This window comes from Narcine bancroftii, chromosome 4, assembly GCF_036971445.1.
Source record: "Narcine bancroftii isolate sNarBan1 chromosome 4, sNarBan1.hap1, whole genome shotgun sequence".
Taxonomy (NCBI): domain Eukaryota; kingdom Metazoa; phylum Chordata; class Chondrichthyes; order Torpediniformes; family Narcinidae; genus Narcine; species Narcine bancroftii.
In genome coordinates this window covers 116,882,782-116,894,782 of record NC_091472.1, presented here as the reverse complement: position 1 = coordinate 116,894,782, position 12,001 = coordinate 116,882,782, and the positions used below count along the sequence as shown (strand labels likewise).

The following is a 12,001-nucleotide window of genomic DNA, read 5'->3' as shown; positions in this document are numbered from 1 at the left end:
GGAGGGTGGTGGTGGAGAGGGACTGGTTGGGTCCATTGTCCAGAAAGAAAGAAGGCCTTCAGTATGGGGGATGAAAGTGTAGAGGGATTGGATGTCCATGGTAAACGTGAGACAAAGTTCAGGGAACTGGATGTTGAAAGACCAGTTGAATGCCAACAGCATTTCTGTGCATTTTTTGTGTTTTTGTTTTTCACTTAAATATATGGATGTCTTTTCATCTTTTTAGTGCAAACAAACCTGTGTTCTAAACATTTTGTGTTTGCCAAATATATTGGAACAGCCCAGAAGTTTTCAATTGCTCGACTGAACATGTGCTTTGTCCATTGGAATATTTTGCCCCACAGGACCATGTGGCAGCTTTCACTCTAATCCACAAAATATGCTGTAGAATGTTCTATTGCTGCTCCCAATGAAACGTGTGATTAAAGGCTGGGAGAACTGTAGATTGAACAGAGGAATCCTGGTATAAATATTTCAAAGGAGAACCATGAAAACCATGCAAATATTGTTCTGGTCACCTTGAGAACCACATTCATTAAAGCATACATTTTTCCTCTGAAGAACAGAAAGAAGTAAAATAAATGCTCAAGTTTCTTCTTCGTAGACTGATTATCTTTCACATCACTGAGTCATTTTGCTTCATAATCTACAGTGCTCTCTTGCAGATTCATTTGCAACTTCTGTCTGGATTGTCATCTGGCCCATGGAAAATCAGGGGCCTCTGATCAAATAACTGGATTGTGAACAAGTAAAGACATTCAAATTTAAATTTTAGACATACAGCACGGTAACATCCGTGCCACTGAATTTATACCCAATTGACCTACAACCCCTGGTACATTTTTTGTAGAGTGGGAAAAACCTGGAGTGTCCAGGAAAAACCCATGCATACACAGGTAGAACATACACATTCCTTACAGTCAGTGTGGGATTCAATCCCAATCCCGATTGCTGGTGCTATAACAGTGTTGCCCAAATCACTATGCTAACCATATATTTATATACTATATACATATTTACTTCTCCATGGATTGTCACCTTGTCATGGTGGAGAAGCTTGTGTGGTCCTGAGATCCCGAGAGTGATGCTGTCTGGAGCTCTGCTCCTGATAGGGTCACCCATGGCAGTAAGGTCAAGGGTGAGGTCTCTGACAAAGAACAATCCAACCAAGACCTCAACGGTGGAACAGGCGGATGAAGTTACTCTGAATTCAATGTCTATGAAGGCTGCAACAAATTCATCAGCTCCAATCGTCATGGTTTCCATGCCATTGGAATTAGTTGGATGATTTGTGAAGTCTCGTATGCTTCTTGGAGTGCAACATCAAGTATATGTGAAACAAATGCATGCACAGGTGTCTTCGCTCTGTGGATCAATGGAAGGAAGGTCATTATCTTCAACCTCGAAGGACAGCCACTATATATTTATATATTATATATTCTTTTTATCCAGATTACAGCAAATGGTGTAGAGGACTCTGAATTAAAGTGATATGGGACTGCTGTCAAATCCATCACACTCTATTACTGAAAGGGAATATTGAACATAGTACATGGAACAGTACAGAATGTTCATTGAAAACAGATTGGTTACATTCAACTGTAAAAATAAAGGACAATAGATTATTGCTACGTTCTTCAAATTATGAAAGGAAAACATTAAAATTGAAGTTATTTATTTATTTAGTTTATATCCTGATTTTGTATGCTGCAAAAAATAAAACTTGGAGAAACTCAGCAGATCAAGCAGCATCTAAGAGGGGAAAGAAATTGTTGACATTTCAGATCGTGACCCTACATCAAGATTAAGGATGGAAGGGGAAGGTAGACAGTGTAAAGAGGAGAGAGGAACTAGAAGGTAATAGGTGGACCTAGGAGAGGTGAAGGATAATGGGCAGATGAAGCCATGTGGGGGAGAGGGAGAGATGAAGTTAGGAGACAGAGGCAGGTTGGTGATAGGTGCCAGCAGACAAACTATAGGGCAGAAGAAGCCAGGTGGGATAAAAGAAGGGTGAAGGTGGAGACAAATTCTGGATGTATGTTGGTGTTCAGGTAACAGTACTCTTGGCCTTGTACAACCTGTGGAAAGATCCACAAAAACCTGTGAACTGTAGGCAGCTGAACTATCGAAGTTGCTGTCTTTCAGATGAGATATTAAACAGACCTCTGATAGCTGTCACGACAATGAGAAAAACCCTTTAGCTCTACAGTATTTCTGAAGAAGAACAGGAAGTTATCCTTGAGGTAAATATACAAAAGTACTGGAGAAAGTCAGCAGGTCCCATAGCATCCATAGGAGGCAAAGATACAAAACCAACGTTTCGGGCCTGAGCCCTTTGTCAAAGGCTTTATCAAAGTTTCTCCAGCAATGTTGCATATTTAGTACAATCACAGCATCTGCAGACCTTCTTGAGTCACCCAGTTATCCTTGAAGTCCTGGGAATATTTATTCTATAATGCATAAAACCTGTTTTGTGTTCATATTACTCTGTTGGGGGGTTGCTGTGTATAAATAGGCTGTTGCATTTCTAACATTATCCAAGTGACTATACTTCAATCATACTCCATTGACAATAAAATACTATGAAATATTCTAAATGGGATGGTTGCATGGGAAAGCACCTTTCGAATTGAGATGGTTGCATGGGAAAGCACCTTTCAAATAAAATAATAATACTTCAGATGTGATAATGTGAAATTTTATCTGTTAATAATTTTGCAAGTTAAATACAATTATCTTTCCCTTTCATCTTGAATTAGTCCAGAGCAGTAAAGTTGCCCTAGCCAAGCCATATTTGACAACATATAACAAAAATGAAAACTTTTTGGCTAAATAAAGATTGATTGTAATTACATTGGAAAAAAAATAAACAGATGGTTTATCATTAATGTCTTTCAACACAAAAGTAAAATATACTTGTTACATGAAACGTGCGTAAGTAAATTGCAAGGATCTTCTGACGATAAACTGCCATCCCCAAATTTATCCTTTCCTGTAGTTTTCCCAGAGCTTCCAGGGGAGTTTAATTGCTGGTATGTTGCAATATATACTTTGATGAGCAAGCTCTCCACTAGATTCATTAATTCAATACCGATGCATGGAGTGATGTAATGCTCCCATGTTACACCATTGCTGTCACATGATTCATTAAATAATATTTTAAATGCAGTTTAATTTCAGGTGAACTGAAATATACTTGAATGTTTCATTCATGATCTCTGAGCCCCCCCCCCCTCCACCCGATTGCATTTAATGGAAATTTGATTAACTGTCCAAAGGAAAAAGAGTGAAATTAAGTTTATCCTTGGTTTGTAATGAAATCTTTAGAGATTTCTATTTGCATTTAAATTCTTGGATTAAAAGATCTGCACAATGGATTTCCACATTTTCAGTGAGGAACTTTCAATATTAATGTGAAATTTCAGCTGTTAATAATTGTGTATTATTTGAAAATGGAAAATTGTTCTGCATATCAAATAACCACCTTATTACATAAGAAAACACTGGGTGTGTAATTCAGTTAATCCAACATTTTAATCTAGCAACTCAATACAAGCAGGAAAAATATACCCTACGCAGCCACTTGTTGAAATACCTAGTCCAAAAAATCAATTACAGACGGCAAATTCACAGTTCAGTTGTTTTATGACTGGTTGGGAACTGAAGACCATACACACCTCTTGTAATTGCTCCCTTCCCTCTACTCATGGTCTACAAAGTGTAGCACACAATGGTTTGTTGTTAGCTTCAATCTGGTGCATACAAAAATATGTTAAGGAGGGGATATTATGGGAAGAGAAGAGAGAATACTAATTATTTAATATGCTTTCTAAACTGGATCATATTCAAGTCTGACCTTTACATATTTAAATTGCAATCACAATAGATCTGAGAACTGGGATTTTAAAACCACAATGTGTTCTTACTGACAGGCAGTCTTTCTTTAAAAACTAGTAATAGAAAGTAAATAAACAGGCAAACCTGTTCTCCATGATCTCCATCTTATTTTGAATTGATCATGCTTGACAATTAGCAGATGAACCTGACAGAAAAAAAAGAAAATATACTTTTTTTAACGTTTTGGTCCCCTTTTATCTTATTTGGCTTTAATATAAAGTACTTGTAATGGTTCCATTTGATTATGCTTCTGTGCATGCCTTAGGATATTCCTGTGCATTAGAATCTCAAGAATAAAAGTACATGCATCCCCACAGCGCCTTTCCTACCAGGACATCCCAACCCACTTTAAAGCCAATAAAACACACTGTTGTAATATAGGAAATGTGACAGCTAATCTGTACACAGTGTTAATGATCAGATAATCAGTTACCAGTGATCTTGAGAGCTAAATATTGGCCAGAACACTGAGAAATACTATCAATGACACAACTCATCTATCCCTCAGTATATTGGGAATGTGTTTTTTTTTAACAAATATGAAGTCGTTTATTTATCATCCGATTGCACAAGTACAATCCGATGAAACAGCGTTCTCTGGTCCTCGGTGCAAAACACAGACACACAACCAGACATAACACACATACAGATAAGTGAAACATATGCAGGACAAGTATTCATATCTACAACTAAATAAATAAATATTGTTTTGTGAATACGAGAGTTTTGGATGGTTAGTTCAGCATTCTCACTGCCCGAAGGAAGAAACTGTTCCTCAGCCTGGTGGTACTGGTTCTGATACCCCTGTGTCTTATGAAGGGAGCAGTTGAAAGATGCTGTGTGCAGGGTGGTAGGGGTCCTCAATGATTTTGCACGCCCTCTTCAGACAGACTCTTCAATAGAGTTAGCGTGACTCGGCTGGAGTAGTGGTTAGTGATCGGGACCAAACAAGGCTTCTAGTCCTGCACTGTCTGAAAGGAGTTTTTATGTTCTCCCTGTATGGGTTTCCTCCCACCATTAAAAAAAATGTACAGGGGGTGTAGGTTAATTGGGTGTAAATTGGGTAGCATGGCCTGTAACTGTGCTGTATGTCTAAATCATGTTGATGGAGGTGGTGGGGGAGGGGAGGGAGACTCCAATTATCAAAGAATAAACTTTAAAAAAATGACTGTGCTGCCTGAGCTGCTGTAATAGCAGCACTGCTGCTGGTGAGAGCCTTCGGAGAGCGGGAAGAGGAGACACTGCGCCCCTCCGTAGGGTTCTACTACTCAGTCCAACTACTGACGGCTCCATAAAGGCTTTAAACAGCCTGTTAAAGGAGCCAACAGTGGTTTAAAATCCACTGGCCCCAAGATGGTGGAACCTGTGTTTGTCAGCAGCCTCAAAGGGTTGCAAACTCCAGGGGAGCAACATACTGCCACAGGGAAATCACCCACCCGCCCCACCACCATTTGAAAAGGAGAAGCAGAGGAGACACCCTATGGGATGATGAGGGGCTCTGTGGCTACAGAACACACAATCTGTTGGTGACTCGATGCAAGGAACCCGTGCTGGATGCTGGCAACTGGACAAAGGATTCAAACCTGGCTGCAGACTACTGGAGACTGGCTAATGGGGGTACCAAGTATTGAAACCAGAATGCGAAATGGTGCTGAAGAGTTAGAATTATAGAATGCTGAGGTAAGTTTTTTTACACAGAGAGAGGTGGGTGCCTGGAATGCATTGCCGGGGCTGGTGGTGGAGTCTTAGGTAGGAATGCGGATGTAAGAAAAATGGAGGGTTATGGGTGTGATGTAGGGAAGGATGGTTGTTGTGGAATATGTTTACATTGGTTGGTACAACATCCTGGGCTGAAGGGCCTGTATTGTGCTGTAATGTTCTGTGATGTGAGGCTTGTTCTTTTCACCTCTTAATCTCAAAATGCCGTAACATGCTAGCCTTCTCCAATTTATCCTCCATCATTACCCAGGCTATTGGGAATGTGTTTAAGGGACTTGAACTGTAGCATCAACCATGGCATCATTCCTTTAGTTTTGTTGGGTGACTATTCCTTCTGTGCTATCCTGGACATGTTTTGCATTGGGCTATTTACCACATCATGAGGGATATTGGGGGATAATGAATCCATCATGCCAGAGACGAAAACCACTCTTCCATAGTCCAGACTTCTCAATCCTGCTTGCATGTTACCATTCAGCACCTACAGAATTCACTCCCTAAATAATTCCATGGCAGCTACATTTTCTTGCTATAGTTTTCTCCTCACTTCCAAAGGCGTTGGCATCTCGGGGGATCGAAGTCTTACTTTGCCTGCTAACTGCTTTGCCAGTTCTGAGTTGTGACATTGAGCCTTATCTGAGAGTTTTTTGAAAAAGAGGGAGATTTAAGCCTCTTTCACATTGCAAGTGGTCCCAGGAATTAATGGCCAATCGGCCATTAAAGTGTCTAGTGGAAAAGGAAAATCTTTTCAATGCCGCTGTGAGATGATGTCATCTCACGGCGGGGATATACTGCATCGATCACTCGTACAATCCCCGGTGTCTGTAGACACCGGCATTGCAATCAGGCAAGTATAGAATAAGCAAACTGCATTATGGGATTGGAATGACCCAGGTTTTTGTGTGAGTGCAAGATTGAGAAGGAAGAAAAGATTAAAATGAAGGTATAAACTTTAGTGAGAGGAAAGTCACAATGAGAGAAAGAGAGGAAATAAATTGCAATAGTGGACTATTTCTAAACAGAGCACATAATTTATAAAGACCATGGGAAAAAGTGATGGCAGACCTAACTTCTCAGAATGCCATGGGGCATCCGCTCCATGATTGCTCCGTGTATGAAGCTGTGCATACAGCCCTTTCTCTGCCGCACAGCATTCTGGGAGGGCAGGTCTGCTGTTGCTTTTTCCCACCGTATTTATATATTGTGCGAGACCGCACTACCAAATTTCCCACACTGTTTAAATTGTACGCGATAGCACTACCAACTTTCCCACGCTGTTTAAAAATTGTCTGCTAATGCTATTTATTGCTCACACTTTCCCATGGTCCTTTATAAAGGTTCACATCATCAACAGGAGCTGAAGGGCTCATACTGTGCTGTACATAAAGCTTAATTATGTTATAATTAGGCATGATTGATTTTGTTCAAATATAAGATCATAATACATTGATCAGGATTTAGGGCAGGTCCACCATCGCTCGATGCATCATGATGTCACCAACACCAATAGAAGGTAGAACAGTCCTAATCCTGGGGATGGCTCCTTGCAAGTGTGAAAGCATTCAGTGTTCCAGTTAGGAATGGTCAAGTGTGAACAGCAAAAATGCTATTCCTATCCTGGGACACAGAACAGATGATTTAGTGGGATGCAAGTGTAAAAGGTGATACAGATAAATAGTTACTCTGGTTCATGTGTGTAAAGTTGATTCATGGAGACCCAAGATACTGCAGATGCAGTAATCTGGAGCAAAAATACAAACTGCTGGAAGATCTCAGCCAAGCAAGCAGCATCTGTGGAGGGCAAAAGGGGTAGATGATATTCTGGGTCAAGGCTCTGTATTTGGACACATCCACTAAATAGCCTCACATTTCATCTTCCCTACCATACAAAAAGTGCCTCAGGAGATCTGGCAGAGTACAACAGATTCTTCTGCACCACTGCATACTGGATGACAGGGCATCTAGTAAGTTTGCAGGTGGCACCAAAATTGGAAATACAATGGACAGGGAAGAAAGTTGTCCTAGGTTATATCAGGATCTAGAACAGTGGTTTTCAAACTTTTTCTTTCCACTTTCAGTAATCCCTATGTCCCGTGATTAGTAAGGAATTACTGAAAGTGGTATGTGAGTGGGAAAAAAAGATTGAGAATCACTGCTCTAGACCCAATTTTTATCCCAGTCCCAACTATCAAGTTTGAAAAAAATTGTCATTGGCCCATTTCCTTTGGAATTATGAAACCGTGCACATAATGAGTCAATTAGGTATGATTAAAACAGAGTTTTCAAACTTTTTTTCTTTCCAGCTTTTTTTTCTACAACCTGAAGCAATCCCTTACTAATCACAGAGCACTTATGGCATAGGGAATACTTCAGGTGCTATGTGAGTGGAAAGAAAAAGTTTGAAAACCACTGATCGAAATGATCTGGGGAACTGGGCCACAGAATGGCAGATGGAATTTAACTCAAGCAACTGTGCCATGTTGCACTTTGATAGGTTAAGCTAGAGCACGATTTACACAGTGAAGGGATTAGGAGTGGTGATGCAGGTTGATGGGATAGTGAAGAAGAATTAGACAAACTTGGCCTCATCAGTCAGAGCATTGAGTACAGGTCATGTTACAAATGCATGAGATATTGGTTAGACCGCACTTGAAATATTGTGCACAGTTCTGGTCACCAGGCTAGAGGAAAGGTCTCAGTAAATTACAAACAGTGCAAAAAAGATTCTAGAGAATGTTACTGTCACTGATAGACAAAATATAAGTAGAAGTTGGGACTTCTTTCCCCTGGACTGTAGGAGGCTAAGAGGAGACCTTTTAGATGTTTATTAAATCATGGGGGGGTATAGATAAGGGAAATAGTCATAGTATTCTTTATAGGGGAAGCAAATTAAAATCTAGAGAATATAGATTTTAGTTAACAGGGGAAAGATTTAAAAAGGATCTGCAGAACACCTTCATATAGAGAGAGGTGGGTATATGTAGCAAGGTGCCAAAGTACTGGTAGAAGTGGGGAGAAATGTACAATTCAATAGACAGGATAGAAAATGTTTAGAGGGTTATGGGTCAAATGGGACCAGTTTGATGGCATAGATGTTGGCCTGAAGGGCCATTTTCACTGCTGTAGAACTCTATGACTCTATGCACCAGTCAATAAAACTACCTAAATGTATCTTGCAAGCTCATACCATAAAGAAGAACATCAGCATTACATGAATGTTTATTTACAGATTTGACACAGACACATACAAGGCTGGGTCAAAGAGGCATCATTTAAGAACCAGCTTTTAAGCAGGAAGGGTTTAGGAAAAAAATCCTAGAGCTGGGGCTCTTGACAGCAAAAGACTTGGTTGCCTGTAGTGAAGTAGTTGAGTTCAGGGATAATCACGAGGGAGGATTATATATTATATTTAAAAATATATAATATCGAATCCTGCTCGTTTTCTTGACCTTATCAGGAGTCAACAGGTCAGAGGCAACTCTGGGTTTGACACGAATTCGGCTCTGAAGGACATTCATGCCCACTGACTCAAGGGGAACCGCAGTCCCGACTATCAAGTCCGGCTGCGGCTTCTCACTCCCCTGATGGAGAGTTTTTGGCCCGAAAATTTAAAACATCGATCTACTGCTTTCGTGACCTGATGAGTTTTTCCAGCACTTTCGTGTAAACCAAATAACAATCTGCTGGAGGAACTCAACGCAACGAACGGCGGCAGCGGGAGGAAAAGAACGGTCCACGGCTCGGGCCGAGACCCGAGACGAAGGACAAACGAAATCATTTCCAAAACTAATCGGGAATTTCGTCAGGGCAACAACACTGAGTTCCAGTCTTGGGCCATCCCCAGATTAGGAACCCAGACGAATGACTGCAATTACGAAATGTTAATACCGATCAGAAAGTGCCTGGCACATTCCGTGAGAAACGGCTGCTCACGGCAGGTACCAACGCCGCGGATGGAAAACGACGGCAACCGACCGGAGGAACCCTCCGGATCGAGCAGCATCTGTGGGCGAGACAGAATAGTCGCCGTTTCTCTCTCTCCCCCTCCCACTGACGATGTGCAGTTTCCCGTGTGTTTCCAAACTGCAGCTCCATATCCCTTGATGGGTTCCTCGTAATGTTGAAGAAAACATCCTTGACTTTGATCCATGCCCAACCTTCAAACCCAGTCATTTCCGAGCACACAAACTACTGCAGCAACTTAGTGAGCCCAGCAACATCTGTGGAGGTAGAAGATATTCGGTATTTTGGGTCAACACCTTACATCTGATAGCATCTGCAGTCTCTCGTGTCTCCGTCTTAATTCCCGACCATCATCTTATCCGACACCCTGGGCAATACATGACTGATCAACATCTGACCATGATCAATTGCAGACTCCCAGAGCAATACTATCGTTGATCAATTGCGGACTCAGGCCGACGTTTAATACCAGCTCTCTGGCAAGGCAGGGAGGTTCCCCGGAAAGCCGACCTGTCCCATGAATCATCATTTGGAACAGCCGGAAAAGATCACCTGAAAAGATTCAGTTTCATACAACGATCTGCACATGAAGTGATGCCAGTCTCAGACCTGGAGCAGCTAAAACTAGAAACGGCCAGACCATGCCTTCCTCTGAAAAATGAACATTTCTTTCTGCAGATCTGTATTTCTAAAAACATTTACACCAATCCCTCGCTCTTCCACCACCACAACCCGCCCCCCCCCCCCCCCCCCACACACAACATAAGTGAGTACATGTTAATAGGAGCCAGGGCTTGAACATTCGTTGATTGTCTCGAGTAAAGGTCCAGACCCGAAACGTTGACTAACCATCTCTCCCCACCGACGGTGCCTGACCCGTTGAGTCCCTCCAGCTTAATTAGAGCCATAGAACACTACAGCGCAGAAAACAGGCCATTCGGCCCTTCTAGTCTGTGCCGAAGTCCCAATGACCTGCTCCTATTCCATAACCCTCTTGACCTCTCCCATCGATGTATCTATCCAATTTATTCTTAAAATTTAAGATTGAGCCTGCATTCACCACGTCAGATGACAACGTGTTCCACACCCCTACCACTTTCTGAGTGAAGAAGTGCCTCCTTCTGTTCCCCCAAACCTTTCACCCTAATCTCTATGTTTCATGACTCTACTGTTTGATTCCTAGCCTTCCTTATACAGTATGCCAGTTTCCTGAGTAAATGCTGATGCAAAAAAAAACGGTTTAAGATCTCCCCATCTGGTGAGGTTCCACACATAAATGACTACTCTGACCTTCTAGGGGACCAGCTTTATCCCTTACTATCCTCTTACTCTTTGCATACTTGTAGAAACCCTTCGGGTTTACCTTTATATTATCCGCAAAGCAACCTCATGTCTTTGCTTTCCTGATTTCTTCTTAAGTATTTTCTTACAATTTCTCATCTTTTGTCTAGGTTTCTAGCATCTGGAGTTCTGTTTCTTCGTTGATCGAGACTTCCCGTGTACTGAATTTCAGTTCACCAACTCAGGATTGTGGGCGATACCTACACTTAACTGATAATCCATTCAATTGTCTGTGAAGAGCTAATGTAATCGCAGGGCGCGTTTTGCAATATTATTAAAAAGAACTTCACTGCAAGACCATAACTATACAAATGAGTACATTTTACCCCAGTACCATCTGTGACCTTTAAAAAAAACTTTGTTACAAATGACTTCAAAAACAATGCAACATTTTATAAATGTATTAACAAAAATCTATCCGCATTAAGTCACGACCCCCACCAAAGGTTTTAATCTAATCTATCGACCGCCGTCTCAAAAAGTAGTCCCAGTGGGTCGATTGTTCACTCCTTACTGACGCCGTCCGCAAAACCACACAACATGTTCCGCGCGGACTGCACCGATAAGATGCTGAACGGTCCTTCTCAGCCAGTGCAACAGCGTGAAGCCTTTAACATAGAGACGACCTTAAAAATGTATACTCAACTGACGGTAGCAATTGTTGTTTTCCGAATCTGGCGAGGATGAGAAGGTTTGATCTTACTTTGGTGATTTTTTTTCCAATATATTATGGAAATGTTGTTAATAGACGGTGATGCCTTAGTGTTGCTCTGAGTTAGACTGAATTTTGCAAGGGATATTTTGGTTTTGTTACATGAATGACTCCATGACTGTGGAGACCACCGTCTTAACTAACCCACCGACTTGGTGTATTGTTGATTTGAAGGCATTGCCTGCCAGCTGTACTCACTAACTGTAGTATTCCGGTAATGTAATGAATTTGTGGTGTATACACTGGATAATAATGTTGTTATTAAATCATTCCCGGTTAACGTTTGCAGACTTTTGTTTTATGATAGTCCTTGTAGGATTGCAGCGAGAGAAAACAACATGTGTAACAGCTGAAGATTAGCGGCAACGA

At 41.3% G+C, this 12,001-nt stretch overlaps 1 long non-coding RNA gene across 1 annotated transcript; it reads right to left on the bottom strand.

Annotated features, from left to right (window-relative positions):
- Window positions 1–522: 522 nt before the first annotated feature.
- LOC138761033 (uncharacterized) lies at window positions 523–10,045 on the bottom strand. The gene is made up of 3 exons (XR_011356080.1): window positions 9,881–10,045; window positions 3,982–4,042; window positions 523–1,365 (listed from the first exon to the last, which is right to left on the bottom strand). It is a non-coding gene; the product is annotated as an uncharacterized lncRNA (long non-coding RNA).
- Window positions 10,046–12,001: the final 1,956 nt, after the last annotated feature.